Here is a 24,718-nt window from a genome sequence, read left to right on the forward strand (position 1 = left end):
CTAATAAAGATAACATTAAACTTCATTATTAAGATATCACGCTTTTATTAATAAAATATGTATTGATAAAATTCCTTGTGAATAATTGTAGTGTCTGGAAAGCAATTGTTCATTACTTAATGACGATATTATTTCCACTACATTCAGGACAGTTCCAATGTGATCTATTGTTCCGCTTAGTCTGCTTAGTTTCCTACTTTAGTAACGTCTAATGGGCAGCAGCTGTTATTTTAGGTTTGTTGCAATTGAGAACAGGTTTGGTACAGAGCTGCTGACAAATTTCAGCAGCCAGTTTGTTTCAACTGACCCGTTGTAGCTACCAATCAGAAGCAAGGAGAAACAAACATTAGTTTTGCCTTTTTTTTAAAAAAAAGGAAAACAGAGTAGTAGTTTATGTGGTAATTTCAGGTACAATTTATGAACTAAAGTTAACTAGTCCCACAGTAATGCGTGGGGTCCTATCAAGAAAATAAATAGTGGTAACCCGAAAACACAACAAACACAAAACGAGAAGTCTTCCGGGAACCTAGGTAAATCCCTGTAGTAGTCTAGCAACTATAAAAAAACAACCAAACGCAACAACTTCAAAAGAAAAAGAACATTAAAAACAAATCTGGGGAACAACATAAACACAGAGTCTAATGCGAGAGCTTTATCAAATCTTCAGTGCTCCTCTCGTCTCAGTAGACCTCTCTCATATATTTGTGTACAGGTCAACTGGAGGTACACAGCTGATAGTAATTTAAGTAGGGAGCTGCATAAGCATGTGTGGGCTGCAAAGGTTTATTCCATGCTGGTTTATTCCATGCTGAAAAGAGAAGGAAACACAATGTTTCAGCTGTGGAGCCTTCTTTGATTGTGACTAAAAATAAACCTTTACTTGTTCGTTTGATGTTAATTTATCTCCATCAAATACCTAAGAGTATCTAAACTCGACAGTTGCTTTCAGTAGCTGAAGACACTGCTCCAGGTGAGGCTTGAACTCACAACCTCGGCATGACTCCGCTGTGTACTGCTGTATAAGTACCGCGCGCTGACCGATTGCGCCACTGGAGCTGAGCAAGTTGTGCTCCTCATACAGACTGACGCTGCAGAAACACAGGGTGAAAACGGTTTCGGTTGTGGATCCATCTCCAGATGAGGAAAAGGAACAGTAAAATAGCAAGGAAAATACAAGAAAAGAAACTGAAAGAATTGTGCTAACAGCAAAGGGGGACGGAGGGAGGTGGTCGGACAAGAAAATCAACCCGGCGGATTATTTGTAGCGACATTTTTGAGTCAATCAGCACACGGATTTCTCTTCATGTGCCTTAAGCTGTGCAGTTTGTATTTTCTATGTCGATAGGTTTCTTCAGAAGTCCAGTAAATTGACAATAATGGAGAACTAGCTGACGCACCCCGTCGTGAAGACCCTCTGTAAGGTGATTACACGTTTCATTTTCAAGTCGCCTCCTTTACATGCAATTGCAGCCCCGACACTGAGAGAAAGCATGAGAAATGGCTTCAATTTCAATGTGAATCGCAGTACAGGCTCGATGGCTTCACATCTCCCATCAATCAAATAAAATTGCATTAAAGCGATCTAAATATGACTCTGAAGTACTGGGAAAGATGATTATTTTGAGCGTGCCTCTCAGGGCCTGCTACGAGGCTGAAGTTGGCTTCTTATTCGCCAGCTTCTTATTCGCGTTTATCGTTCCACCTTAAATGCTGCTGCTGTGATGTTATGTCGCCTTTCGCCTGTAGATGGCTCTCTTCGATCAGTACTAATTTGGCTGGAATACTGTAGACATCCTCAGTGAAAGGGAATATCCAAATAAATAGCGACTGTCCAAATTATATTTTTGTATGGAGTATATTTTAGAAAATCGCAAACCAATTTTAAAAACTCACCATAACATGGACTTGCACTGGGAAAAAGGTGATTGTGCTTTCTGCTTATTGCTACGGCCCTCCCCCCTGATTATAAAAACGTCTCACAATTCTGACACCGAGGTGTGAGAGACAATGTAATAGACTATCAAAATCCTGAAGTACAAGACATTTTAATGCACCATTTTCCAAATATGACCCTCTGATCTTGGCTTGTCAGAATACATTGCGAAAAAGTATGGCACGAATTGCACTGGCACAAATTGTTGAGAATATCGTTGACCTTGCCGATATTTGCAGGGGATATGAGTGTTTTGCGCACGTTGAACTACAGCACGTAAGAATTGAGCTCCTTAGTCAATATCACCGGGGATGTCCAATAATGACGAACATCTGTAGCTTCAAGGAAACTTCGACTCGCACATGGAGTTTTATCTTCGAATGGAGGGTGGGAGAATTCATTTATACTATCGTTGCTCATTAGCTAAACTATTTTAAAAATATGACGCAGATTTGTTCGAGAAACTTCTAATCGCCTTAAAGAGAGTCTTCTTGAAGACGTGCACCAGGTAGCTCTCCACTGTTAATTGACAGGACTTTAGAATAAACTGTTCTCATACAACCACCATACAAATTACACATCTTAAGGAACATGAAGAGAAATCTGTGTACTAAATAACATAAAACTGTCGCTGCAAATTATCGCCAAGCTGTTTTACGTGTCCTAACACCTCTTTCTTTCCTACTTTGCAGCGAGCACAATTCTTTCTGTTTCTTCATCGCTATTTTACTGTCTCTTTCCCCCACGTGGAGATGGATCCACAGCAGAAACTTTTGGTCCGTTCCTGTTACTCTGTCCGATTGAAAGAGCTGTATTAAAGGCACTCCCATCTCTGCAGGAAAGTTATTGCTGCTCTCAACACAATATACTGCAGCCAAATGTGATAGCGATACTGTCACTGCCTGTGGGCCACGTGTTCCTGCTGTCAGCCTATTATGTCATGTCCATCCACACCCAGAAACATTACTGCTGTAGCACAAGAGTTATATAGGCGCAGTCAATAGAGCATGAATCTCTTAATCTCAGAACTGTGGGTTCAGCCCCCACATTGGGTCCCTCTGTGTCAATTTGATCCCCCCAATCCTCCTAGCAGGACCTGATGGCGTAACAGTGATACCCAGTGCCTTCTATGACCTTTGCGTAATTCAGCTTTCTTTCCACTTGATTCAGATTTTGATCTGAAATCATCGGCCTAACAAGAGTTTGTCTAAATCGAGGGAGATTCGCTCACAAGCAAGTATTAAACACTTCAGCATTTACTGTTCGAATACCACACTTTGTCAAAACACTGCCGCTTCTTAAGCTACCAAGTAACGGTTTTTGAGCACGCGTTGTATTGTAAATACTTATATTAAAAAAGCATAAATTCACATAATGGAATTTGGACGGAACAAAGTAGTCCAGCCCCTATACAACATTACATACCCACTGATTAAGTTTAAAACTACAGCAACAGGAGTAACAATAATGGCAACAACATGTTTGGAGTTCGGCATTTCATTTATTCTGCAGAAACATCGTATCGGAATGAACTGCCCGGATAAAAGAGTAATTGCGGCTTCAGATCGTTTTTACAGAGCATTGCGTTGTTCTGTTCATGCTGACTACACGCTTTAAATTTATGTCATTTATTGCAAGCATTGCTTTTCCAGGTTTTTCTGAAATTCCTCGCATTTGAGCCAGCACTAAAATATTTCATTGGCGTCGCTGAATACATCGTGGAAACGGTATTTGCCATTTTGTTATTCGGTTCTGAAGTTTGAAAATGAAAATGAAACGGGGGTCACTTCGTAGGCTTGAAAGAAGTCCAAGCAGCATAAAAACCCGAGAATTCTCACAAATTGCACCTTTCTTCTGCTGTTTTTATAATTCGGACTTCAACATTTGAATGCATACGTTACTGCTGCTAATCACATTCACGTGTTCACGAAGCTTTTTTCTGTCCATTATGTTGTTGCTAAGCAGTTTCTCCGTTTTCCTCGTATTGTGATTGTCAGCGAGCACAAGACTGAAACAGTGTAAAGACAGGGTAAAACGCCTGACTGTCGGGAGTGGGATTTGAACCCTCGCCTCTATCTGGAGAGCGGAACACAAAGCTTAAAAGACACGAATCTATGAATCTGCTGTTCTAAACCACGCGACTATCCTGAAGAAATGTACACCAAATGCACCAGTTGCATCCGATTTTCCGTAACTTTAGGACGACACGACTGGACGAACACAATTTGTGGCGTTTAGCATGACATAGTCTTGTAGGCAGACAATGTTTTGTCCCACTACTTATATAATTTTATCGTTTACTCGTTTTCAAAAAACACGGTCTTCTCGTTCCTAATCAGATTTTTAGTGCTTTCGGACGTTACTTCCAACCTAGACTGACAGCTCACCCGATCTGTTTGTGATCAGACCATGGAGTGGGGGGGCTGTACCAAATGCCCGTTCCTTCCCAATGCTGAGACGATCATTCGGAAGATGGGTGTGAAGAGAGACAGGCTTTGTCGACTGAAGAACAAAGCAGGATATGCAAGAACACTCATCACTGGCGACAGTAACATTCTTTTACTATAGAGACTCCTACTTTGCGTGTTTTTTAAAGACACTGAAACTCAAGGAAAGTGGTGACAAATGAAACAGGTGGGGTTTGAACCCACGATCTTCAGTTTACGAAACCGACACCTTACCACTTAGCCGCCGCGCCTTCAAGCATACAGGCGACTAATGTTGTTCAAATTATTTGTTTCTGAATCTTTTTTACATCGCCTGGAGGCAGCAACAACAACAAAAAAGGGATTCTTAACAAGGAGATACGCGGCAGCGGTGTGATTCCAACAGATGCCCCCGAAGAGACTGGAGCTTTAATCCAGCTCCTTAGAGCGCTCGGCCGCGTTACTCTCGATAGCGGCTCTTCAGCTCTTGTGGTCTGACCTAGTGGTGTTATGACACGTGGAAGCGACTGCAACTTCATTTTCTGAGATGCTTTCTCTCACGTGGTGAAATCTCGACTTTGGCACCTCTGGATATAGTTCTTCTGTGGAGCAGGCTTTCAAACCTGTGCTTATAGCGCCCTTGAAGTCATTTTATTTTTACAGGAAGACGTATTCCAAAAGATGCATTCGTACTGGATTTGACTGGGATTCTGAAATACTTCTTGCAAATGTATTCAGACGTTCTTGAACCTATAATAAAAAAACAGACCTGAAACTCCATAGCTTCCAATCTCTGATGTTACTGTCCTTAAACTCGGACGTGATGATCTGCAGACGTGCAGTGTCCCTTTACTCTCGTGTTTTCAAAACGACCTCCATTGTCGGGCGCAGAAGAAGTGGAACCGGCCTGACTGCATAGGAAAGTTCGTCACGTCTCTGTGAAGAACGGGCAGGTAGAGAGATTTTACAGATGCTCATGATGTTTCGCACGGGGTGTTACCTGTTGAAGTGTCTCCCCAGTGGGCAAACGATGTAGAATATAAGTCTATTAAATGCATACCTTAGAATTATAAATGTGGTCCGTAATTTGTCTAGAATGAAATTCTAATATACGTATGTTGTTATACGTCAATTATACACCTGAAGAAGGCTCCACGGCCAAAACGTTGTGTTCTCTTTCTTCTTTTTTTCAGCATGGAATAAACCTATTACTTGTTTCTATGATTATATGTCCATTATACATAAATGGTTGGAGTTCTTATGTATGGATCAATTTAGCAGACTATTATACATATATGGTTGGAGTTCTATTATACAATATATAGTTCTATTATACAATTAACTGTAGAGGACTATTATACACATATGGATAGAGATCTATTATACATCAAATATTTTAGTTTTAGTTTTAGTTTTAAAAGTTTTATAGGCACAGAAACAAGTAAATCAAGCCAATGATTTGGTTTAGAAATTTATTCTGTAAATATACAATCATTCACACCTGAAAAATATCTAGTTCAAATTATAGTACATTATATACAATATTGTAATCAACATATGGCTAATCATCAACTGCTACTAGATCTTCACTAATCAACCAATCAGACATACCCATTACACATTTTCAAACATTAACTGCACTTTTCTGCAGTCTTTGCTCAGTCCTAGAATACAAAGTGACCATATTTCAAAGTTCAAAAGTTGTAGTAACTTTTTAGAACATGGAGCTTTTTGTAAAACACTTTATTTTGGCATTAAAAGATCAGCAAGATTATACATTATAAACTAAAAATAAGAAAGTATGCCAGAGATGGATCCTATTAATCAGATGTAAGCTGTCATATAATGACCTATCTGTAAACTGGAATACTAGTAGTGGATATTTTCCACACCACAGAGAGAATATAATATCATACAAGTAGGTTTTGATTGTCCATATTGTCAAGGACTTGCTTGTGTGTACAGAACTCTTCCATTGTGCTCAGCCTCTTGATGTGGAATTGGGAGTCCACCTGTTCTGTACACTTTCCCACACAACTCAGTTCATCCTCTGATCTCTATCAGGAGACCCAATACCCAAAACTCTGAAATCATTCACATTTTGTATCAGCATTTGAAAGGAATTAGGTCAGGATTTTCTTACACTATTGTTACATTAGCATAACTGTAGTGTTGCTAATGTGCTACATGGAATTTATAATCCTAAAAATGTTAAATTTCCACATTTGTAGTTGATTTTGTATGCTCTGCACCTTCACACTATTTTTATGTGCCATTTATTGCTTATTAACATACTATTTTTAATCAAAATAATATTAAGTAAGACCTGTATGTATTCAAATATTATTATTATTATTTATACTTACTCATCAAAAGAGGCTTGCTCAGAAAAACGTATTTAACCAAAATGGCAAACAACAAATATCAGCAATGCATTGTGGTATATAACCAGAAAAGATGCTGTGTTAGATATGTTTTCAATTTCAATTATATATGCATTTATTAATGTTGTTGATATTACGGTTGCAATTTAACCATGGTGAGAATCCCTCCCTATCATACAGGAGAGTGGGGTTTGATTCCTGACAGGGAGCTAAGGAGCTTTTTCTACAACCTGTTTACAATTTAAACTGTAGTGTGAGACACCTTTCTTCCTACAGAAATAATTTTTTTTTTAAATGAGATGAATTTGTTATAACAACACAAAACATCAAAGTGAAGCTGCTTTTCAGCAACCCCTTGGCTACATGGGAATTTAGTTTTTTTGACAGCAGGGTCATTTGCAAAATTAAACAAGGAATTGATTCACTCCTGTGAAATACTGTATAAAATGGAAGATGGGTTTGATATGGAAACAACTACACACATTTTAGTTTTTTTTCCAATTGTACTCACATCAAAGTGACATAAGAAAAGTCATTGTCAGAAGTGGGATATGAAAACAGGCCACCAGGGGAGACTGATGTAATAAGTGCACCAGAAATATATTGAAAACAAATGGGCTGTCACTAAGAGAAATAGAGGTCCCACCATAAAACACCATAAGGAGTGCAAAACATGTTAAGTTATTTCTGTACTTCATCAGCGTCGGTAAAAGAGGGACTCAAGGACACAAAAACTCTAGTTTGGGATTCGGGCTGAGAAAGGGAAGTGTGACTTTGGATACAGGGCATTGCAGAGAGGAACAAATGGCGCAACAAAATAAAATGCCAAAACCCCAGATTGAACCAGGGACCTTTAGAGCGTCAGTCTAAGGCTTTCTCAGCTGAGCTATTTCAACCTCCATGTATGATCCAACCTCTGCTGTCTGCAGTAGCCTCCTAAAGTTCCAGCATGAATGCATGAAGAGGAGTGGTAGAGTGTTACTGCAACATCATTCAGAAGGGAAGTGATCCGGCTCAGCTCTCTGAGGTCTGGTAGATACATCTTCCTCATGAGTAATGTAGGATCAACTTCTTCAGGCTGGAGGAAGGGCTTGCATTTCGGCAGCAGTGACTGACTGAGTAGTGACTTCTAGGACCTGGTCTTATCAGGTTGCTTTGCCAAGTTTGTCAGTTCTGCTGAAATGACCTGTCTCTAGGAAATTTAGGAAGCAGAAGAATGACTATCTGAAAGGTGACATGATCTGCTGGCTGTTTGACGTGATCATGAACGACACAGGAAATGCGAGTTCTTGCAATAAGAGAAAACAAGATCCATAAAACACTGGCAGAAGTGCAAAATGTGAGAGGATAAAAAGACACCTGTTTCTGCCCGATTTCAAACAGGGGATCTTGCGCATGTGTGATGAACATGATAATCACAATATTACAGAAATGACAGCAGCATTGAACGTGTCAAGACGTAAAAGATTGTTAATTCTCTTCAAATACTCACAGTGTCTTTATTCTGCTGTATTAATTTACTGTGCTCATCAGGCAGTAACAAACCTGTTACCTACACTGTTCCCAGAACTGGATAGGTGACTCCACATTCTACAGCTCTCTAGCATAGAGGAAGTCAGACTACAGAAATGGAGAAAATCTCCTCTTCAGAAAGTGGAAATATATTCCTTAGAAAAGTCCTTTTCTCAAAGTTCAACACTCTCTGCAAGTCACTCATTCCCACCTTGCGCAGTGTAGTGGTTATCACATTCTCTTTACACACCAAAGAGTTTCTTTTTGAAAGCAAGCTAAAACAAGTGATCACTTTTCTCACATTTTTCATTGCTGACGTTGCTTTATGGGTCTATTTTCTATACTGTGCTGATCAATTGAAAATGAAAAGGCGAAAAAGACATGTTCCCACACCTAAGGTTGAACCCAGGGAATCACAGTCAAATACCAGGAATCATAACTGCTAGATTGTATGGAAGCACACAGCTTTATCAAGATATCCAAGTGCAATATCTTTTTATTCATAAAAGACCCTATTTATATTGTTTGAGAAATATTAATACAGACATCTGTTTTTCATCACAAATGGGCTTCCTGACTTCAGAAAGCCTTCTAGACAAATACTATAAGAGCAAAAGTTCCACTTGGTAAGGGAAATGAAAACATGTACCTTACCAAACTTTGAGTACAGGCCAGTCAGGGTGATAATACAAGACGATTTAAAATTCAACAAATAAAACCTGTCAACAGGTAATCCTAACTACTCATAAAAAAACTGAAGTGGCAATACACAGTAGGTGACTCTTGGGTGTAAATTAAATCCATGCAAGAAGAGGGTTTAGTGTTATATTTTCAAATCCAGTATGCAAATGAGAGATCTGGCCCAGCCAATCACAAGTCTCCCATGGTCTGGAATGGAGCTGATCTCCTCTTCTAATTATTAATGCTTGAGTTAGGTTACATATTAGCATAATTCATCTAACAGCTACTCCAGAAACAAAAAAATGTAAAAAATACACTGGATTGTGACTGCAACTGTTAGATTGTAGCTCTGGAGATGACCTTGTAATTCTCCTTGTAAGGTAAGGAAGAGAGGGAGCTTCACCAATCTGTTTTTCCAATAAAAAAAAATGGCTTTCTGACTTCAGAAAACCTTCCATTTATTTATTTTTTTTATTTTTAAGAACTTTATTTAAATTCCACAAACAAATACAAATATTCACAAAATAGGAAACTTTAATAAATATACCCAAAACATTATTCATGAAACCATCTCATTAGGTTATAGCTGTCTCTAATAATGGGCAGAGCCAGGCTACCTGCTCCCTTGACTGGAACCTTGATGCCTATGAACACCCCCATGTTCCTCACGCCCTACAGGGTGTCCTTTCCACTCTTCACCACAGCCCAAATCAAGCAGTGGTCAGGGTGAGGTGAAAGGGCCTGGCCCCAGAACAGATTCCTGTTCACATCTGACTGCTGTCACAAAGCAAGGGCTGGGAGTGAGGCACTTGTGGTACAAGAAAGGCTCATACTGGTAATCACATGAGAGACAATAAAGAATCAGAGGGAAAATGTCCCTGATTGCTGCAGGTCTTGCAAAATTTCATTGTGCAAGATGATGCCAGGTGTCCCACAGCACCGACATACCTTCAATTGCCCCACACAAAAACATATCTATTGCAGGCACCTATTCAGATTGTAGAGGGCAGCTGTCTTAAGCCTCTATTTACACTGTCTGGTAGCAAGCGAATCTTCCTTTCTCCTGTTCTTATTCCATCAGTAACTCTGAGCTGAGTTCCATGAAGGACTATGGAATACTGGCTAAGCCAGGTGCGAATGTCCTCCATCTCTGCAAACTCTGAGAACAAAACAACATGCACAGTTGAATAGGGATCGTCCCAAGGGCCTGAACTTTCACTGTTTGTACCTCAAACACCTCCACACTTTGTTCAAAGGGAGGGTAGGTAGCAGAAACAACTTCACCTGTCAAGACAGAAAACCGAGCTGCTCCAGGTGAAGCTTAAACTCACAACCTCGGCATGACTCCACTGATTGTCATTTTACATGGCCTGAACCAGGAAAGAGATTGGAAGTCAAGACGTTATGGTGTTGTTTTAGTACTTGCCTACTCTTTCAATTTTTCGGTCAAATCTTTTATATAGGAGTACTTTCAATTGATGTTAATCCTTGTCCCGATGCACGATTCTGGGCCACGGTGCATCTTGAATAATGTTCTTATAGGCTTCAGTTTGGAAAAGTGCGCTCTTCAGAAGCAACCGAAACTGCTAATGGTTACATAACACTTAATGCAAAAGCAACGTTCGGGTTTGAAAAAGAATATTACTTGCTATAAATACAAACACTGTTACAGGAGTCGTGTTAGGGCTATTTTAGCTTCGATCATCAATTCATCTTACATTTCTTCTCCATCTATATCAACAGCGTAATCGCTACTGAGCGCTAAAGGCAGGTCCTGGCAATACAATCTTCTTTAGAAAACATTTTTAAAACTATTTCCACTACCATACGTAAAGTAAAACATACCGATTGCACGCAACTAATAAAATCTCTTTTCTAGGGACGTTGTAGCTAGATGCAAATTACAATTGAAAATGTATCAGCTTTAAAATTTTCTTTTGGATCCACAGGACGATCAGCACGAGACTCAAAATATACCTGTGTTTGATTGTAAAACATAGATTGTACAGCATTTATGTTTATATTTATGTTAAAATTAAGGTAAATATATCAAAATATCAACATCCAACTTCACAGTGCTAACGTAACAATGCTTGTCAAATTCTCAAACAAATCCGCGTATTTCTAAACTATTTTAGCAGAGGACGCAACAGGAGTATAAATGATATCTCCCGCCAGCCCTTCAAAGATACTTTTCCATGGGTGAATATGGTTTTCTGGGGAGTTGCGGTGTTGATCACTATTGGACTTCCCCTGTCTCAAGTGTTGTTGTTGGACACGGGGAAAAGACTCACATTTTCTGCAAATATAAAGAGGTTTAAGGTTTCGGCTTTAGCGGAGGCAGTGTTTACATTGACAGTAATAAGAAAATTGTCCCGGGGTAGGCTTGAACCACCAACCTTTAAGTTAACAGCCAAACGCGCTCGCCGATTGCGCCACAGAGACTGATGAAAGAAGGTCTTCTCCATTCGCACCTTTCCGGTCAAAAAATAAACATTGCTTGCATTTTCTTGCCAGTCGGCAATATTCCTTCTGCTCTGATAGCCAAGAATTAAATTTCATTTTTCACAAGCTGTATGAATTTCTTGAAAAACAAGTTGTTGCAGAAAGGAAATGCATTCATGCATTAAACTAAATCAAGCCCTATGCGGTTGTCCAAAATGGTACTTTCTGCACAAAAAGACAGGAAGAAAGGCACAGCTGGGATGTGGAGCCAGGATCTCCAGTTAACGAGACAGGTACTTAAAGCAACTAAGCTACGGCGCCAGCAGAATTCTCCTCTTTTACAGCCGCTTGAACACACCGCTCTGAGCCATCTGCGTTCAGTAAGCACTGAGTCTGCTGGCTGAGCAAGCTGCCTCCTTTACACGCAACAGGAGCCCCGACTGTAAGAGAAACGAAGAGAAATGGCTTTTATTGGGCACTTTTCATGTCCAATGCGCTTGACATCTCCCAAGGGCGGCAGAGTTCATTTATGACTCTTTTCCTTTCTTTCTTCTTTCTGTACTCTTTGATGAAACAAAACGAGAAATCATGGAAGGGAAAATGACTTTTTTCATGGAGAAAACATGCACCAGGAAATGTTGTGTTTAGAAGAAGTGAGTTAACATGAAAAGTGACCTAATTAACCGGAGCAAATGCTCACCTAGCAAGATCTGCTTTAATACAAGAGAGAAGTAGAGTGAAATACGTGATCATTTCACGCCGTTTTTTGTCAAGACAGAAAACCAGGCTGCTCCAGGTGAGGCTTAAACTTTCAACCTCGGCATGACTCCACTGATTATGTCATTTTACTGTACATGGCCTGAACAAGGAAGAAGATTGGAAGTCAAGACGTTATGGTGTTGTTGTAATACTTTCCTGCTCTTTTAATATTCAGGTTAAATCTTTTATTTTGGAGTACTTTCAATTGATATTAATCCTAGTCCCAATGAACGATTCTGGGCCATGGTGCATCTTAAATACTGTTCTTAAAGGTTTCAGTTCCGAAAACAACTCAGTAGCCCGCTATGCAGAACAATTGAACACATTAGAACTGTTGTGAATGCAGTGGAAATAATTTAGTCACTAAATAACAAGCTTATGCACCACTCGCTTGAAAATTATTATATTTAACAAAAATTGCTTTCCAGACACCACAACTATTCACAATAATTTTATCAATACATGTCTTAATGAAAAGTGTAATTTTTTAATAATTAACTTTAATGTCCATCTTTATTAGTAGATGTATTACATGTACAGCCTTTAATATGCGATAGTGAATTTTCAGGTATCCTGGGGAGGGAAGAAAACTGAAATGAAGGAAATACATATTTAAAGGGGTGTGTTCTGTCATATCTGGGCGTTTGAATAGATTTGTTGTATAAGTTATTGTGATTTCACTCTATACTTGTGTTTCTCAGGAGAAAGTAGTTACATTGGGGATTTGAGAGTATAGAAAATACGTTGTGCTGTATGGGTAAATGTAAGGATATGTCGAAAAAAACGTATTGTCACCTTTGTGAACGTCATTATTAGATACCTGTTGATCGTTTAGTGACCTAGGCCTCCCTCTGGACTCTGCACTGAGTTGAAAGCTACAGGAGCTCCTCACTGCTTGTCCTGTATTGTTACCTGTGCTCTCGTCTACATTATCTACGTGCAGCACAGCACCAAGAACACCATAAACTTTGTGACGGAAAGTGCTTAAGAGCATGAAAAATATTGAACATTTTAAACATTCATAGAACAACTTGAAAAACTGAGGGACAAAAGACCATCTATTTCACAGGTTCACAGTAGTTGCAAGAAAATCAGTCGCCTGACTAGGGACCTAGAGATAAAAAGTTCGACATTCTACTGACTGGGCTATTCCTGTCTACTCAGTTTCTATCTGAAACAACGTTTTTCAAGAAATTTGCAAAATTTGAAATATAATACTTGCTTAAAAGTGCAGATTATTTTTTACCCAAAACTGCAAATGGAGAAAACCGACCCTTTGGAGTCTCTGTGGTACAATTGCTTAGTGCGGCCAGGTTGGGACTAAAATGATAGTAAGGTGATGGTTCAAGCGCATCCAGGCACGCCTTTCTCACTGTTCCAACGTGAACATCTATGGAAAAAATGGCATAAAATGTTTAACAGATTATTGACCTAATTGATACCGATGTCTTACCACTTGGCCACCACGCCTGCAGTTCAGCTTACTTTCCCATCAAGGCTAGCACATTTTTTAAAATACAAAAAAGTTAAATCTTTGAGCACAAATTGCCATGTTAGGAGGAATAAAACAAATATGACTGTTCAAATTAATTCTATTGAAACTGATTTAATCGCGCAGAATCTACAACAACAAAACCATGATTCTTAACAAGGAGATACTGGGCAGCAGTGGGATTCCAACTCACGCCCTCGAAGAGACGGAGCTTTAATCCAGCTCCTTAGAGCATTCGGCCGGGTTACGCTTGATAGCAGCTTTTCAGCATTTGTAGTCTGACTTTGTGGTGTTATGCTGCATGGAAGAGACTGCACCTCCTTTTTCCGAGATGCTTTCTCTCACTTGGTGAAATATTCACTTCTTTGGCCCTCTGAATATAGTTCTTCCATTAAGCAGGCTTCAGACTCTGCTTATAGCGCCCATGTAGAGATCTTATTTTTACAGGAAGACGCATTCCGAAACGTATCTCTGTAGTTTTAGAAAAGCTTTGAATAGCGCACAAACAGTATTCTAATTTCACACGGCAGATCTGTGCAGCAATCATACTCGATTTGACTGTGATTCTGAAATACTTCTAGCAAACATATTCAGGTTTCCTTGAACCTTTAATAAAAGAAATTACTTTGCGATGTTCCTCAGATGTGCAGTGTGCCTTTCCTCTTGTCGTATTCAAGAGTACTCACTGCGGGAGCTCCTCACTGCGTGTCCTTTACTCTACTGTGATTTCTTTTAATTTATCTACGTGGAGTGTGGTGAGAAGATCACCTTGAACATTTTCGGTTTGCGAAAGGAAACACTAAAGAAAATACAAGTGATGAACATTTAAAATAACCACAGTACAGCTAGAAGAGGGAAAGATAAAAGACGATTTAGAATGACATTCACAATAGATTGAAGAAAAGCACAACTGCCCAAACAAGGACTTGAACCCTGGACCCTCAGATTAAAAGTCTGATGCTCTACCAACTGAGCTATCTGGGCTCTAGAAAAACAAAGACACTGTCGGGATCCTCGCAAATCACCTGTCTCGTCTTGTGCCGAAGTGCAGTCATACCTGACCCATCTGGAATGACCACTGACAGACTTTATCCAGAAGCGACGGCACCACTCCCAGTAGAATGAGAGAGAAATACAGAACGACACGAGGAGTCAAGGGGCTCCCACAATTCATCTTTCCTCACATTACTGATTTTTTCACTAACATTTTGACCTTTTCACAATCAGATTTTTTCACATTTAATAAGATCTTTTAATCAACAACATTTAAGAAAGAAAACAAATGGAACATTTTTTGGAACAATAATAAAAAAAACTTTCAATGTCTTGGTTTTATAAGTGTGCACACCCTTTATAAAGGGGGTAGCAACTGTGCTGAAATTTCACCAGTCACATTCCAGATCATGTACAAAGGTTATTTGCCTTTGCCAGACATCAATTGTATTGATTCTTATTAGTCCTATTTAATATCAGCTGATCACATATAACTAACCAATCTCGGAGAATGTACGTTCATACTGCAGAGCTGAACCTGAAGAGAAATCCTACCGCTGATTGTCACCAAAGAATGTCGTTACAAATTATCTGCGGAGCTGTTTTACGTATCCGGCCACCTCTTTCCTTCCTTCTTTGCAGTGAGCACAATTCTTTCAGTTTCTTCTCTTGTATTTTCCTTGCTGTTTTACTGTCCCTTTCCCCCCATGTGGAGATGGATCCACAACCGAAACCCTGTTTGTAGCCTGTGTTTCTGCAGCGTCAGTCTGTATGAGGAGAGGGTGTTAAACAGCTCCAGTGGCGCAGTCGGTCAGCGCGCGGTGCTTATACAGCAATGCACAGCAGAGTCATGCTGAGGTTGTGAGTTTGAGCCTCAACTGGAGGCCTGTGTATTTAGCTACAGATGCAGCCATTCAAAATGCGCGGGCGATACCGCATTATTTTCCGGTATGCTGTACGCAGTCTACCGCAAGCTACCGGTAAATACCGCGAGTTACCGGTAAATACCGCTAGCAAAATAATAGTATCCGGAATTTCCGCAAGGTGGAGCTAATAAAGCTCAACCTCTCATGTTTGAGCTGTAGCCATCAAAGTCTTTAACGAAGATATTAATAATAGTATTAATAATAAATGACCTTGGACAAGCTGTAAACTCAAAGTATTGCCCTGGTCCACATTCTTTTTTTCATTGACCGTCTTTGTAAAAGTAACGCCACAGCATTTCGCAATCACGCATTTTTTTCCAATCATGCAAAGTACAGTGATTCACCATGCCTTTCACATGCTCATAAAAGAGATTGATTTAGGGACATAAACATATTACCGTATGCAAACTGTACTGTATACAGTATGTATATGTATATTTAATGTCTTAACTGTGCCCGTTTAAGTATTGAATATTCATATCTAATTTTACCACTGAAGGGAAATCTTAGTAGCTGAGCATAAAAACAATAGGAGCATACTGCAACGCGTGTGAAGGCCATAAACGATATTAATTTTGGAACATAAACATACAGTATATGGCTGGTCTCGGTACTTTAAAGAAAACATACACGAAACATGGTTTCATTATGACCAGAATCTTGAGATATTTTTAACTTGATTTACAGTATTTGAGAGGTATGTCTTAACACCGATACTACAGTGCTTAAGTACTACTCACGTATATGTTTCTAGGTTTATATTATGCATTTCATACGGTCAAATTACTTTTGAGCAACTAATAAGAAGCGCGAAACGGTATGCGTTTTACTTTCGTTTCGTGCTGGGACCCGTGGATTGATTAGAGATATCAAGTACATACAAGTCATTTTTTAAATGTTGTAGTTCGTCTTGAAAAAATGTTACGAGTACATCATCTATCAACAATTACACAGGTTCTGTTTCCATATTGCGGATTTTGGTTACGTAATATTATTTTCTAGATTTCACGTTGTGAATATATGATTTGGGCAAACAGAGCCGCAAAGAAGTACATTATGGGTTGTTGTTTTTTTTGCAGTTTTATCTAGAACAAGCGATGCTTAAACCTTTGTCTGATTCTTGTGAAACTATCCACACGACAGTTACAGTACCTAGGAGTTGACTTCAGTGATGTCACTGATGGGATGTTTCTAAAAATCCATCCTCTGTAAAACGTCTTCTCTAGTTGTCCTGCATATGTATTCGCTAATGAAGCTGTGTGTTCTGAGCCTGGATCTCTACATTTCTGTATGAACCACCTTAGAGGGCTAAAGACAGCTTGTGTTTAAATTGAGTGTAAGGCAATTTATGCTTCTAAAGTCATGGTCAGCATTTTTGTACTGTGCTGTAAACTTGTTCTGTGCCTAGTCACATTATTTTATAGCGTTTTCATAGCGTTATCAAATCTGGTGGCGCTGTGTTAGTTTCCTGACTCCCATGTCACATGGTCTGTGATTGTAACCTGTAATACCGGTTTAATTCGTCACAGCCAGCACTCCGGTTGTAAAGTAGAAGCAGGCGAGATTTCCAGCGAAAAACACCTCCCCCTTCTTCAGGTGTGAGGGTCTTCTGCTCAGAATGAAACGCTAAAATGTAATGTAGGCTCTGAATGGGTTCTGACTTGCTTTAACAAAATATGTTTACAAATCCTTTCACCTGGCATTTTCGTAGTTAGAAATTATGGAACGCTCTGTTAAAAGCAAGGGAGTTTTTATGTCCGTTGCAGTTCTTTTGCAACATGAATATAATTATATCGTTATTAATTTCTTGAGATACGCGATTCCATATTATATTCCCTTTTAATCAAATTCTAAAAGTATGCTTGTTGACTCCGGTATCGCGTTAGTTAAAGACTTCGATGCTTAAAATGTTTAGGAGAAATGGAATACTGGTGTGTATGTTTTCTTTAAAGTACCGAGACCAGCCATATACTGTATGTTTAAGTTCCAAAATTAATATCGTTTATGGACTTCACACGCGTTGCAGTATGCTCCTATTCTTTTTATGCTCAGGCACTAAGTAAAAGGAGATGCTTCATATTGCTTGACTAATTTTAAAAACTAAGTTAGAAATGCAGACGCTCCCTCGGTGCGCTGCTCTGGTGCGCCGGCTCTTACACAGTGCCTGTCTGCCGTAAGCGTTACAATATACATACCCAACACTGCTTGTACCCATCTGTCATGCAAATAAAACACCTTGAATTGAATTGAATTGAGGGGAGAGGGGGGAATACTAAAGGCAATACTGGCTCAATACCCTCGATGGGCTTTGACGTGCTAATGCGTTGGTTTAACAGTCCGGGTGTGGCAGGCTTCCAATGTCAACTCGACTCGATTGGAAGACAATGAACGTATTTTGTGATATTTAGAAATATAAATTTGTTTGGTGCGAGTGAGGTTTTATTTAATCTCTGACCAAGGGAAACGTTTCATTTTTTCAAAGAAATGTTTGTTAAAAAATAAAGTCATAGTTCTATGGGATTCAATCACAGACCATGTGACAAGGGAGTCAGGAAACTACTCTAACACACAGCGCCACCGGATTTAATAACGCAATAAAAACGCTATAAAATAATGTGACTAGGCACAGAAAAAGTTTACAGCACAGTACAATAATAAATGCTGACCATGACTTTAGAAGCATAAATTACCTTACACTCAATTTAAACACAAGCTGTCTTTCTGTATGAACCTCTAAGCTGGTTCATACAGAAAATGTAGAAATGCATTAGCCTGATTATGATTAAAAAACACATAATTAAACACGCGTTTGCGATTTAAATCAGAACACGATTTAAATCAATATAAATGTTTATATTGTAACGCATACTGTCCAGCCTCCATTTCTCTATAAAAATTTACTCTGTTGCACACACACACACAATAGAAGGAGGAACCGCTGTCAGAAGGGAAGATATGTTCAAAATATCGCAAATATCGTTCATGTTGCGATATTTTGAAATATAAAAGTCAATTTATTGTCCATAATATCGCTATTCTATTTTTTCGAAGAAATGTTTGTTAAAAGAAAAGTCCGGCACCAGCTGGATTCGATCACACAACCTCCCAGTTGCTAGTCACGCACCTAGACCAGTCGGCTAGAAGACAGCTCGCATGAACAGGCAGGCGAAAAAGCCCTACACAGCCCTGTCGCAGCACACGAATACCGTTATTAAATTCTTTAGATACGCGATTCCATATTATATTCCCTTTTAATCAAATTCTAAAAGTATGCTTGTTGACTCCGGTATCATGTTAGTTAAAGACTTCAAAGCTTAAAATGTTTAGGGAGAAATGGAATACTGGTGTGTATTTTTTTCTTTAAAGTACCAAGACCAGCTACAGTATATACTGTATGTTTATGTTCCAAAATTAATATCGTTTATGGCCTTCACACGCGTTACAGTATGCTCCTATTCTTTTTATGCTCAGCTACTAAGATTTCCCTTCAGTGGTAAAATTCAATATCTACAACGGGCACAGCAAAGACGTTTTTACTGTAAGTCTTTCTACGACAGACCAACGGACCACGAGTGCCCCTGTCGGTCAACCAATCACGTACTGCGGTGCCACGCGTCATCTTGCGTCATACTGAGCGACGTCACCTGCGGTACGTGTCTGTGACGCGCACTTTGAATGGCTGCATCTGTACTTGTTAAGGATTCGGCCAGTGAAACCGAAACCAAGTAATGAACTCACTTGCAGGAGCCGATAGAGACAAGTCGTGATCCAAATACCGAAGTCGAAGGAGAGAGCCGAGAGTCCAGGGGAAGCCAGTGATCCAAACAGGGAGAGAGTAGCCAAAGCCAGACCGTAATCCAAAAAACGTAGTAAAAGGGGAGAAACCAAAGTCGGAACCAGAACAGTACGAAGAGGTACGAAGGCGTAGCGCAACTAAGTAGCTCGAAAGGAAAACCAATACTGAGCGAGGAGGTAGGGAAAGACTAGTGCTTAAATACAAGATGAGACATAGGTGTGGTGGTGAAAGCGTACACTGATAGGTAGACTAATGAACTAAGACTACGCCTTCTTCTGCCTCTTTCGTTGCTGGGAGGCAGGGATCATAACACAGGGCTGCACAGCTGTGACGCTGGCTGTGATCTGCTCCTGCACCTACTGCCTCTCCCACCGACCAGGTCAGAGTACCTCTTGATCAGACCGGAGTACTGTGCCCACGTTCTGAAATAGATATTGTTCTTCATTTTTAAGGGAAAGAACTATACAGTACTGCCAGGCTGGAGGAACTGAGTCTCTTTAGTCTAAAGGGAGTGTCCCACACTGCCAGGCCAGAGGAACTGAGTCTCTTCAGTCTGAAGGGAGTGTCGTACACTGACAGGCTGGAGGAACTGAGTCTCTTTAGTCTGAAGGAACTGAACCTCTTTAGTCTGAATGCGATCCACCGATCGGGACAGGAGACCCTTCCCTTCCTCCACCTCCTGTCCCTGTAGGACACTCAGTCAGTGCACTGAAAGCAGGCTTCTCATCATGATGCTTCTTCATTTCTGTCCCTCCATCTGTCCTTGTGGCCCCCACCGAAGAGCCGCGGCAAACAGGCGGAGCAAAAGGGACGGGAACAGTCTCGACGATGACCCGGTAACCACACGCAAATAAAACAACCGCCGATATTTGGCCTGGCCAGGCCAGCAGTGAAATCCGAGACGTACTGTAGGAGTCTGTAAGACAGCTTCACTCAAGATACACTTCCTTATGTAGAGTAAACTCACAGTATACAAACACAGTAAAGACCACACACACACACACACTGAGACTCAGCTGGAGTCAGATGAGCTGTTGACAAACATACTTTCTCTCAGACACCCCTCCAGCTTCCTGTATACCAGCACCCACAGTCGTCTTGCAGTTTGCAGACAGAGCCAAGCAAAATGAGACTCCACACAGACACAGCGAGACTCATCTTGAGTGAGGCTTGAGTCAGCTGAGCTGTTAATAAACTTGCTTTCATTTCAAAACACCTTCTTATGGAAAAGCACACATACTAAACTCACATTATGCACACCTGGTAATCTAACAGTTTGCACACGGAACTAAGACCCGAGATTACACACAGACACACACACAAACATACAGAGGATAGCATACTGTTATTCTACGCAGAGCTTGTCTTCTTTGTCAGTATGCAGACAGAGCAAAGACCACAGATTCCACACACACACACACACACACACACACACACACACACACACACACATACTGTACAGAGGATAACACACTGTTATTCTACGCAGAGCTTGTCTTCTTTGTCAGTATGCAGACAGAGCAAAGACTGCAGATTCCACACACACACGCTGACCCACAACTTCAGCTCCAACCAGAACACAAGCTCAGACACGTGGGAGGAAACCGCGACTCATTCTGGCTCAGCAAAGACAAGCTCTGCGTAGAATAAGCCTGGGCGTGTTATCCTCTGTGAGTGTGTGAGTGTGTGTGTGTAATTTGTGTCCTTGCTCCGCGTGCAAACTGTTAGATTACTATGTGTGCTGGTCCATAAGTAAGTGTATCTGAGAGAAAATGACTCTGTCGACAGCTCATCTGACTCCAGCCTCACTCAAGCTGACTCTCAGTGTGTGTGTGTGTGGTCCCAGGTTTCTTGGCATCTGAACGAAAACCGCCGCATGCGTGAACAGCTTGTGAGGCCGGAGATATTACAGTCCAGTGTCCCCGTCACTTTACTGGGGCATGAGGACCCACAAAGAGCGCAGGGTGAGCACCCCCTGCTGGCCCCACTAACACCAGTCCATCATAGACACAGACTAACATCAGAGCCCGTTCTGGACTGTGGGAGGAAACTGGACCACCTAAAGGAAATTCAGGTCAACACAGGGAGAACATGCAGACTCCACACAGGCAGCCCTCTGAGTCACTCACTCACACACACATACACACACACACACAGTGGGGCCAATTTTCCCAGAAGCCATTGAAACCCAGCAGCATCCCTTTGGACTGGGGGATGAAACCAGCACACCCAAGTAGGAAACCCATGCGAACGGGGGGGAACATGCAAACTCCACACAGACAGCCCCCCCAAGGTCCAGAATTGAATTGTGCCCCCCTGTGCCCTGCTGTGCCACTCTCCACTAAGAACTGTGGCACAGACACGACTTTAATGAGTCGCTTTGTGATTTTTCTTCTGTCAGTGCCCTCTCCTGGGGGTGTGGGGGTGGGGAAACTCTGATCAGCACATTTTGGAGCCCCCAGCCACGATCTGAACTGCTTTCGAATGAAGGATTGTAGTTGGGATTGCAGTCACTGGTAAACCTGTGTGAGACGGGCTTGGATACGTGCAGAGACAGTGTCCAGGGTCCGATTTGTGAGTCCAACCAAATTTTTACGAAAAGCTTCAATTAAAATACAGAGACAATTTTCAGGATAGATTTGGGCACAACAGCACAGTTGTTGACACAGCAGTACATCTGGTGATCTCAGGCTGATTTAATACCCAAAACGCATTAAGAATGTTAACCGGAATGTTAATTTTTATTATAAAAAAAACAAAATCAGTCTTAATGCTACAATGCTTTAACGGTCATTAGCACCTCATAGAACATAGCAAGAAGTAAAACTCTTCTATGTACTTGTATTGACAAAATATTTTTTAAAATACCCTGTTCTAATGTCATTGGTTTCAATTGCAGTGTTGTTCATTTTTTTTAAACAAGTTTAGTCTTGAGAAGCTACGCTTCTCGCTGGTTCTGGAAACTGGCAAACGTTAAAAGAGTTAAAGTTCACAGAGCTCTGAAGATGTCTGGAGAACGGTCTGAGAGATCACATTCACAGACTTCAGCACCTCTTCAGAAGTGAGTGTTCTTGAAGTCGCATTAAAGAGCCTAAAAGGTAATTACACAAATGAGCAGTATCAACATGATCAGGATATCTATTTACATAACAAGATTGTGGCTCTATGGCTAAGGATCTGTGTGTCTAGCTGGAAGGTTGCCGGTTCAAATCCAGCAGCTGGCAGAGATCCCTGAATGAGGCCCTTCCCCCCAACTGCTCCAGGGGGTGCTGTACAATGGCTGACCCTGTGCTCTGACCCCCAGCTTCTCTCTCCCTGTCTGTGTGTCTTATGGAGAGCAAGCTGGGGTCTGTGAAAAGACACATTCCTCATGCAAGAAATTGTATAGGGCCACCACTCCTCCCTAGTAAATTGACACAAATGTATAGACATGAATTAGAATTCCTACACCCTTCCCAAGTTCCTCAGTTGATTGAAATAATAGCATTGTGCATTATTTCATGTGTCTTTTTTAAGTTTCTCATTTTTTACATTCGATTTTTTTTCTCCTCAAATTTGGCACCTCATTTTATCTGGATCTGGAACTGACCAGCATCTGCTGTGCGCACCAGTAGAAATAATCCCTTCTATTGTTCAAAACAAATGTGTTCCTGTGGCTCAAAGGCTAGGTTCAGAAAATACTAGTAATGATAAAGAATTCCTTGCATTTATATAATACCTTTCACCCAGATAGTAATTTATATAAAAGAGGGGATATACTCCCCACTGAACTGCTACCACACATGGGAGATGCACAGTGATCATTCTGCACCAGCGGCCCCACCTGGGAGACGCACAGTGATCTTTCTGCACCAGTAACTCCACCTGGGAGATGCACAGTGATCACTCTGCACCAGTAACCCCACCTGGGAGACGCATAGTGATTGTTCTGCACCAGTAACCCCACCTGGGAGACGCACAGTGATCATCCTGCACCAGCAACCCCACCTGGGAGACGCACAGTGATCATTCTGCACCAGCAAAAAGGGGGCTTTGCAACTGCTCTGTTTCAACCAGAATATCATCACCCCCCTGGCGCCAGCCCTGCTGAAGGGACTAACATGCTTAGAGCGTATTGTTTAGTTCCAAAAGAAAACGTCAACCCTTTGATGTGTATCAGGGATGTGTCTTCTAATGTCAGGTTTTACAATAGTCCTGTCAAACAGATGAGGAAAGATCTTATGCACTGCAGCACAAGGGAGGGTCTGTGCTTCTTCATCTCCTGCGTCTCCGATGGCACCAGCAGTGTGTGTGTCTCCTCTCCCAGACTCTCTCCTCTCCGGCTGTGCCTCCTGCTCTCCCGTCTCTCCATCGTCACCAGCAGTGTGCATCCCAGACTCTCTCCTCTATCGCTGTGCCTCCTCTCCTGTTTCATCATCATCGCCAGCAGTGTGCGTCTCTCCTCTCCCAGACTCTCTCCTCTCTGGCTGTGTCTCCTCCTCTCCCATCTCTCTATTGTTGCCTTCTTGAATGGCAGAGAATCTCACAGGCCTGTCTCCTGCCTGGTTCTCTCTCCTGGTCTTGCTATAATACAGACCAGCCAGGACTCCTAGGGCAGACTGGACAGTCAGGACAGGGGTGAGGATGGAGAGGACACAAGCTCGTCCTGGAGGAGTTGGTCCTGTGAGTCCGGAGGAGAACAGAAAGACAATAATAATAATAATAATTAATAATAATCCTTGAGAACTTTCTGGTTTCGAGTTCTTTTCCCATAAAAATAAATGGAATAGAGGCGGGTTATAGACCGCCAGTTAAACAGAGTTTGTGGTTCACTTGCAGCTACCAAATACAGTACTGAGAGGTCCCATTGTAAGGCCAGCTTATGTTCCTAAAAAATAATGCAACGTCTAGCAAAGGGGAATTAATATCCATAAAGAATAATGTAATGAGCTTGAGATCTGATCCCAACATATAGTTCAGATATGGGTCCCAGGGCAGAGTGGTGGCTCTGTGGCTCAGGATCTGTGCCCCTCCCTGAGGCTGGAGGGTTGTCAGTTCAAATCCTGTAGCCGGCAGAGGAATCCTACTCTGTCGGGCCCCTGAGCAAGGCCTTTCATGGGTGCCATGTAAGTGGCTGACTCTGTGCTCTGACCCCTTAGCTTCTCTCCCTGTTTGTGTATCTCATGGCGAGTAAGCTGGGGTCTGTGACAAGACAAGTTCCTCATGCAAGAAATTGTATATGGCCAATAAAGTGATCTGATCTACATGGGAAAGTAACTCACAAAAAACAGCTAGTAAAGCATCAGCAGCTCCTTTTGAAGTGCTGTCTCATTGAAAACCAATAAAGTAATGTGCTGGTTCCGGGTAGACATTTCATGCTTTATAAAGTCAG

General features: G+C 41.1%; 3 non-coding genes across 3 annotated transcripts; all 3 read right to left on the minus strand.

Annotated features, from left to right (window-relative positions):
- Positions 1 to 962: 962 nt before the first annotated feature.
- On the minus strand, positions 963 to 1,056 carry trnai-uau (transfer RNA isoleucine (anticodon UAU)). The gene is made up of 2 exons: positions 1,019 to 1,056; positions 963 to 998 (listed from the first exon to the last, which is right to left on the minus strand). It is a non-coding gene; the product is annotated as a tRNA-Ile (tRNA).
- A 7,763-nt stretch (positions 1,057 to 8,819) lies between these two features.
- LOC148811937 (U7 small nuclear RNA) lies at positions 8,820 to 8,877 on the minus strand. The gene has a single exon (XR_016086372.1). It is a non-coding gene; the product is annotated as a U7 small nuclear RNA (small nuclear RNA).
- Positions 8,878 to 14,543: 5,666 nt separating this feature from the next.
- On the minus strand, positions 14,544 to 14,616 carry trnak-uuu (transfer RNA lysine (anticodon UUU)). The gene has a single exon. It is a non-coding gene; the product is annotated as a tRNA-Lys (tRNA).
- Positions 14,617 to 24,718: the final 10,102 nt, after the last annotated feature.

The sequence above is a fragment of the Atractosteus spatula genome (assembly GCF_055471065.1).
Source record: "Atractosteus spatula isolate fAtrSpa1 chromosome 10 unlocalized genomic scaffold, fAtrSpa1.hap1 SUPER_10_unloc_6, whole genome shotgun sequence".
NCBI lineage: Eukaryota > Metazoa > Chordata > Actinopteri > Semionotiformes > Lepisosteidae > Atractosteus > Atractosteus spatula.